General features: G+C 41.7%; 1 long non-coding RNA gene across 1 annotated transcript in view; it reads left to right on the top strand.

The window, feature by feature from the left end:
- Window positions 1-5,925: 5,925 nt before the first annotated feature.
- LOC131495862 (uncharacterized) overlaps window positions 5,926-8,460 on the top strand; it is an 83,686-nt gene continuing 81,151 nt past the window's right edge. Inside the window, exon 1 of the long non-coding RNA XR_009254165.1 lies at window positions 5,926-6,712. This is a non-coding gene — a long non-coding RNA (uncharacterized LOC131495862). The remainder of the gene's footprint in view (window positions 6,713-8,460) is intronic.

Raw genomic sequence — 8,460 nt, 5'->3', positions numbered from 1 at the left:
CATTTTTATGAAGAACCTACTTCCTGAGGTGTGGGCAGGACTACCTGTATTTATAGCCATAAATACTGACAATCATCATTCTGCTGGTTACAGGAGAACCAGCTTCGATGAGGTAAAGTGAAAAAGAATGAGTTCTGGAGTCAGAAAGACCAAAGTTCAAAATGTAGGCTATGCTTCTTACTGATTGTGTGAAATTAGACAAAGTCACCTGGCCTCTGAGCCTCAGTTTCTTCACCTGTAAAACAAGGAGAGTAATAGAATTTACCTCATAGGTTATTTTAAAGATTAAATGCTGAAATGTAATTAGCACAGTGTTGGCAAGAATATAACCTCAGTAGTTTTTTGTTATTAAGATCAGCGATCCTAGCTGCCTGTGGTAGGCAGGATCCCCCAGTGTGGTGCCCGTCTAATCCCCCTGAGTTCAGAAGGACCTCTGAATACAGTGAAATATCACCCCCATGGTTATGTTATATTATATGGCAAAAAGGGAGCTTATCAGGGTGGACCTGACCTGGTCAGGTAAGCCCTTTAAAAGCAGACAGCGTTCTCCACTGGTCACAGAGAAGTCAGAACAGTACATTCCAGCTGGCCTGGAAAAAATTAAAAACATCCATGTGGTGAATGGCCTATGTGGCAAGGAGAGCCACTGGCCTCTGGGAGCTGAGCATGATTCCCAGCTGACAGCTAGCAAGAAAATGGGGAACTCATTCCTGCAGCCACAAGGAACTGAATTCTGCCAACACCTTGAATGAGCTCAGATGAGAACCTCGAGTGTCAGATGAGAGCTACAGCCTGACCCTGACTGCAGCCTTGTGAGACCCTGAGCTGGGATCCCGTGAAGCTGTGCTTTGGATCCTGATCCACGAAACTGTAAGATAATAAATTCGCGTTGCTTTAATCTGCTTAGTTTGTGGCAACTTGTTCACGGCAATAGAAGACTAAAATCCCAGCTAGAGTTAATCACCACTGCTTCTGCTGTTCTTGCTGTGCCCATTCCTGTGGCTAATGGCTGTCCTCTAAAGCAAGACTTGATTGCATAAATCATGACATTGCAAGAATGACGAGAGGTGTCATTCTTCAGTACAAACCCCTTAGAATGTAAATATTCTCTCTGGCTTCTACTGCTAATGGACTGGCGGTGGTCATGGGGAGGGATGGTTTATAGACCTTTGTGGCTTTAGAAAGGAACAAAAATATCATCAGGGCTGAGTCTTTCCTGGAAGACTCAACTCCTTATGCAAAAGCTCTTTTCTTCACGGGTTCCTGTTTGACACTGCAAGTCTCTACAAAGGGCTTAGGTGAATCTGAGGCCAAACTCATCCAAATGACCTGGTGAATAGCTTAAGTCCTCAGTGAGTTTACAATATGTTGGGAAAAGCAGACATCATACAAGCCACACAAACTTACCGTTAGAAGTCGTATTGTGTGCCTTAAAGAAAAAAAACGTTGAATTATGAAGGCTTTCCTGAGGAAATAATCCTTGAGATGAGATCAAAAGGATGAATAGGGGTTAACTGGGCAAAGGGATGATGATGATGATTGTGATGGTGATGAGCATTCCCTGAGGGTAGGAACAGCTCATGGAAATGTCCTGAGGCAGGAAGGGTCAGGCAATTTTAAGGAACCTTAGGACCGATGAGCTAGCAAGAAGAGTTGAGGGTGGAGAGGTAGGGAGGAGCAAATCTTTCAGGTCCTGTTAGCCAATGCTAAGGATATCCGTCTCAGTCAGGGCTTTCTCTTTAAAAAGACCACCGTGGCTGTGATAGATTATATGGAGCAGGGACAGGTGCAGAAAAACTAGTTAGGAAGCAATTGTAGCAATCCAGACAGAAGGTCAGGGTGGCTGTGACTACGATCATGGCGGTGGAAGAGAACTTAGATAAAACAAATTTAATTCAGGGATTTTTAATTTTTCCAGTTTTTAAAAATTAAGAAAACATTTTCCGATCATCTCTATCATTCCATGGAGAAGTCACACTCATTCATTTACTTATTTGATAAGTATGTGTATTGTGTTATTATGTGCCAGGCATAATTCTGGGCATGGGAATAGAGTAACGAATGAAAAAAGGGCAAAAATCCCTGCTTCCAAGGAGCTTTCGAGTAAGTTAGATAATAAGCAAGAAAAATAAGGAATACGTAAAATATATTTGATAGCAACAAGTGCTAAGGAGAAAGTTAAAGTTGAAAAGGGAGGGGCGCCTGGGTGGCTTCGTCGGTTAAGCGTCAGACTTCAGCTCAGGTCGTGAACTCACGGCTTATGAGTTTGATCCCTGCGTTGGGATGTGCTGACAGCTCAGAGCCTGGAGCCTGCTTTGGATTCTGTGTCTCCCTCTCTCTCTCTGCCCCTCCCCTGCTCTCTCTCTCTCTCTCTCTGTCTCAAAAATAAATAAACATTAAAACAATGTTTTTAAGTTCAAAAGGGAGAAAAGGATGTGTTAGAAGATCATATTATATATGTCCAGACAAGATCTCACTAAGAAGGTGACATTGGAGAGAAGATCTGAAGGAGGTTAAGGATCAAGGCATGCAGCTATTGGGGGTGGGGTGGGTCAGGGAAGAGGACTCTAGCCAGAGGGAACAGCAAGTACAAAGCCTCTGAGGTAGGAATGTGACTGCTGTTTTCCAGAGGGCAATTATGGCTGGAGAAGAATGGGCAGAGGAATGTATCAGTCATCTATCTCATAAGAATGGTGAGTAACAAAGAACCTCAGAACCTCAGTGGCACACAATCATTTAGTTTTACTCATGAGTCTAAAGATCACTGGGGTGGTTCTGCTGAGATGAGCTGAGTTTGTCAAGGCTCACTCAATGCCTATGCAGTCAGCTACAAGTCAGCACAGTTTTGCTGATCTTGTCTGGGCTCCCTCACACATCTCAGTCTTAGATAAGACAACTGGATTGACTTAGCTCTGCTCCACATGTCTGTGTGCCTCGCATCTTCCAGTAGGTTGATGTTCTGTTCTTATGTCATAGCAGGAGTGTGGAAGGAGGAGGAGGAGGAGAGAAAGGAAAAAGAAAGTAAGAGAGGAAAGAGAGAAAGAGGACAAGAGAAGGGGGGGAGAGAGAGAGAGAGAGAGGAGATGGGGAGGAGAGAGAGTACACAGCGCACACAAAACCTCTTAAGGTCTGGGTTCAGAACTGAAACAATGGCACATTCTATTGACCAAAGAAATTCATGAGACCAACTTAGTTTCCAGAGATGGAGAACAAATCCCACTTCTTTTGGGGGAGACTGTCGAAGTCACACTGCAAAGGGTGTGAGTATAGTGAGGGATGGAGAATTAGGACCAGTTGTTGTCGTGAGTCTGCCACATTAAACTAGTGGGAGATAAAGTCAGAGAAGTCATGGGAATCTAGGTGGTGTGGGGCCTTGCAGGCCAAAGTAAGTCCTTTGGCTTTTGCTCTGAGATGAGAAACAAATGGAGGGTTTCCAAGAGAAGAGTGATACAGGCTAACTTCTATTTTCATGGAATCACTCTGGCTGTAAGGTTAAGAATAGACTGAAGTGGGGAAGGAGACAGTGAGGAGGCTACCACAGCAATCCAGGCAAGAGGCAATGGTGGCTTGGCCTGGAAAATAGTAATAGTAGTGTTGGGAAGTGGTCTTGCATCTTGGCTCATAGAGGAGGGAATGAACACCAACATTTTGGTATTTTCTTCATATGAAGAGAAATGCAGGGGAGGAAGGTTTCTCCTCTCTGTCTCCTCCCCATTAAGCACCCCTTCTCAGACAAAAAAAGACAAATGTGATAGGCAAGAGTCTGACATTTCCTGGGACATGCTTTAGTAATGGGCAGGGACGTACTCTGTCTGCTGAGCAAAACCAGTCCAGAATATTCCCTTCACTGGAAGTGTGCTGCTAGATAGTGGGCTCCTACTCTACCCCCTGGTAGTTGAGGGTGTGAGGCAGCCCAGGTCCTCACAGGTGCCTGGTGAATGAACTTGGGTTGACTCTGCATACCCAACTCTCAGATACACACTGAGTTGAGCAGGTCTCAAAGTCTGGTTGCAGTGGGAGTAAGAGGCTTCATTCGACCTCAGCCTTGTTTCTTTGCATTCAGAATCTTTGGGTCAGCCAGTGCCCCACTTAGCTCCCTTTGTATGAGTTCCCCCACTGGTGACAAGAGAGGTGAGTCACAGAACCTGAAGACCTAACATCAACATCAAGCTCGACTGAGAATTTGCTGCCATGTTAACCCTTGGCATAGTCTTCCTTTCTTTTTTTCTGGTGTTAGGTAGTCTTTCTTCATCCCTCTATCCCTTTTTCTGAGCCATATTTGAAAGAATGTGAAATTACATTTTTATTAGTGATGCCTCCCTTAGTTTCAAGTAACAGAAACACATTTAAGCTCTCTTAAAGACAAAGCTAGAATTTGTTTTGAAGAAACAAATTTGTCTCAAGACCCAAGGGCAGATACATAGTAGACTTCATAAGTAAACTATGGAGTGCATGGGTGGCTCAGTTGGTTAAGCGTCCAGCTCTTGGTTTTGGCTCAGGTCATGATCTCATGGTTTGTGGGTTTGAGCCCTACATCGAGCTGTCAGCACAGAGCCTGCTTGGGATTCTGTCTCTCCCTCTGTCTCTGCCCCTCCCTGCTCTCTCTCTAAATAAATAAATAAATAAACTTATTTTAAAAATTAAAAAAAAAGAGAAATAAACTATAGCCAGAGCTTCAAATGCAGTCAGGACTTTCCCTTCCGTCCCTAGAGGAGGTGAACACACACCCTAGTTTGCACAGAACTATCCTGGTTTACATCTGCCAGATGTAAACAACAGGCAGAAACCACACAGTGACTTAAATAAGGGAAGCTTAATACAAATATTTTTAAATTTTTGATAAAAGAGCAATTATAAGATATAGGGAAACTCTATGTGGTATCCTAGGGCCAAGGGAGAGTACCTAAGGAGAGACAGATATGAAAGGGGACCCCCTTCCCAAGGCTGGAATTGCAACCATTGGATGGCAGAGAGATTTGCCCAGACCAGAGCTGGTCTGCAATCCGTGAGCAAGCAGGAAGCAACTCTCTGGGGCACAGGTTGGGCACAGAAAATCTGCAGCCAGTGGTCTGGCACAGGAGCTTGAAGAGAGAGTGGGGTGCCATTGCAGACAGGAGGCTTGGAATATACCATGTCCATGTCAAGACGGCCAGGTGATCACTGGCCAGGTTGGGGCTGTAAAGTCACCAAGCGACCATGAGTTCTGAGCCTGTGGCTGGGATAGAGTACCACCAACTGACAATGCGGCTGCCAGAACCAGCAGGAAGGCCCCTTCCTCCTGCATTATCCCTCTAGTACCCTCTCCTGAGAAACCTCAACAGGTGTTCTTTGTAGAGGAGAAATGCTTTAAAGGAATTCCATTTGCTATTGTGGAACCTGTATGGAAGGGTGAATTCGGATCTGAGAGACAATAAATTGCTAACTGATGCAGCTCTCAACAATACCCTGGTACGAATGATTAATTCCCAGAATAGTCAGATTCATAGAGAAAGAATGTAGAAGAGTAATTACCAAAGGCTGGGAGCATGGGGGAATTGGAGAAGTATTGTTCACTGGGTAGAGTTTCAGTTTGGGACGATGAAAAGGTTCTGGGGATGGATGGTGGTGAAGGTTGCCCAACAATATAATGTACTGAATGCCACTGAATTACACATTCAAAAAGGATTACAATAGTAAATTCTACATTGTACATATTCTATCACAATTACAAAAAAGGTTAATTCATGGTCACTGTATTTGTCTCTCACCTCTGCTCCACTCTGTACATTGACTTTCTTCTTCGTTTCTCTGTTTCTCTTCGACACCCTGGAAAATCTGGCTGCCGACAGCTCTTGACCTAAAACAGCTCTTCTTTTCTCAAGCAACCAGCCACACTGAGTCTGGCTCTCACAAGTCCCTCTCGCAAATTCTCATGTAAGTTCTGCAGCTGCTTTGGTCCAGTGCTCATCTTGGCCATTGGGCCAGTATCACCTGATACGACTTTGCAGAAGTGTTTGTGTGTGGTGTTGGGGGTAGGATGGAAGAGGGAGAGGAAACTGTAGTGACAAAACAAGGGAAATCTGCTATAATCATTTAATGGCTCCCCTTCTCTCCCTTCCAGAGTTTTAACTAAATAGGGAAGCCAGGCAAATAAGTAAGTAAGTAAATATTTTAAAATTCACATTAAGAGGGAAACCAATAAGTAAAATAATGCCAGATCAGTCAAATATTTTTCCTCCTTTCCACCTGTGCTAGTGGTCTGAATTAATAATAGAGGCATACGGCCGAATAATCAGAATTATTCATCAAGCTAATTAACCACATATAGTTTTCTAAGTAGCCACAAAATGGTGGAAATCTTTATTCATACATATATAGTGAGATTTACAAATGTATTGTGGTTGTTACAGTGATTATCATTTTTTATCTTTGTAGGCACAACTTCTTGAATTGATATATATTCCCATCAGGTGCTTCAGAGAAGCTCTGACCTTTTTCTCGACAGGCAAAAATGTGCATTTTGGCACCAGATTATCGGATGGAAAAATACAGGCATTTTCCAAGCCCTAAGCACAGAGTGTGCCATCTATTAGTTTGGATTTCTTCCTTAACTATCATCATACTAATATGTGGTGGTTTTTCCAAGAAGAAATGCATCCAAATCTATCTTTGGGCTCAGAATCCCGGAAGCCTGGGTTTTATCACTGGCTGGTCACAGATGCACTGAAAATGGGTAAGTCACCTCCATCTTTGTCTGAATTTCTCCATCTGGCAAATGTAAATTCTGACACTCGCCATCAGATAATGTTTGCAAAATGTTTGATGGTCCTTGCTGGTAGACAGTATGTAATTGCAAACAGTTGGATCATTTTTTTTCTGTCCTAAAAATTCTTCTCTTTTTCTAGAAACTATTTTTAAATTAAAAATGTCACTTTTAAAGTATGGGCACATGGCAATAAAATTCAGTTGGTACTAGAGAGTAATTTTTTTAAAAAGTAAAGGTCTTTCTCTATGGCATTCCCCAGAAGTAATAGCTTAAGAGTTTCCTATTTTTAATCCTTCTGAGGCGAACCTCCGCAACAATAATTTATTATCCCTTTATTTTTGATGTATCAGCTTCAAAGTATAGCTGATGGGCCCCCTTATGAAAGATGAGGAGCTTGGCTCATTTACACTTTCCTTCAACAACCACTGCCAGATATATTTCATTTTTTTATTATTCCTTTAGATGCGTCGATAGCTTTGTACAATGTATTCAACCTTCCATTTCTTGATCCATCAATTTTAGGCAGGATGTCAATACTTCCCTCTAAGTTAATGAGAGATTTAACAGCCCTACCTTTCCCTCCTCCTCTCTTGGTCACAGTGTCACAGAGTCAGTTCATCATATAGTTAATTTACATGGTCAAATGTATAGAATTTATTATTTCTGATATAATTAATTTTGGTGTGTTTTGGCCATGTATTAAGTCTAAAAACAGCCAGAATTTATAATATTTTAATTAGATGAATACTATTGATTAAACAATTTCATTCCATTCAAATAAAAAAAATATTTATTGATTGCATATGCAGTACCAGCACTATGCTAAGTGCTAAAGATACATCAATGCATAGAACAGAGAAAAAAAAAAAAACAAACCTGCCTTCATAGAGCTTACCTTTTAATGTATATGTGTGGACTCAGAGAAAAAGTGATGAAACTATTTCATTTAACCTGTGCTGATAGAAAAAGAAATGCCCAGGGGCACCTGGCTGGCCCAGTAAGTAGAGCATGTGACTCTCAGTCTCAGGGTTGTAAGTTCAAGCCCCCATGTTGGGCATGGAGTCTACCGGAAGGAAGGAAGGAAGGAAGGAAGGAAGGAAGGAAGGAAGAAGAAAAGAAGGAAGGAAGGAAGGAAGAAATGCACAGATGTAAATTGGGAGGAGGAGGGAGAAATAGAGGAAGCAGGGCACTGAATTTTTATAATGCATTATTATCATATGCCTTCACTTTCTTACTAAAATAATAATTTAAAATTTACAGCAATTTAGAAGAAATTTACTTCTTCTTGAAGCTATTCTTTCCAAGGCCTCCTCATTTGCTAATCTAGTTTGGGTTGCTAATTTGTGAAACCTGGTTTTCAATATCATTTTGCTGGGTTTTTGTTGTTGTTTTTTACTGCATGTATTTTTGTATTTTTTTTCCAATTTTACTTTGTGTTAAGCAGTTGGGCTTGGGCAATTGTTATTTGTATGGCTTGTCTTTCTCTTTTCTTTATCCTTCTGTATAAATTCTAAAATCATTATTTCACGAAGCATCATATTTCATATAAGGACATTATTTTTACCATTTTACTCTCCCATTTCATTGATAGTTTTTAGTGGGTATAAAATTATTTGTTCAAAATCAATTTCCATTAGAACTCTGAATGTGTTTCTCTCTTATCCCAATGGAAAAGTTTGATGCCAATCTGGTTTTCACTCCAGCAAGGCTAACTT

Source organism: Neofelis nebulosa, chromosome 15, assembly GCF_028018385.1.
Source record: "Neofelis nebulosa isolate mNeoNeb1 chromosome 15, mNeoNeb1.pri, whole genome shotgun sequence".
In the NCBI taxonomy this organism is placed as follows: domain Eukaryota; kingdom Metazoa; phylum Chordata; class Mammalia; order Carnivora; family Felidae; genus Neofelis; species Neofelis nebulosa.
Note: the sequence above shows the minus strand (reverse complement) of the source record. Positions and strands in the feature narration are given on the sequence as shown.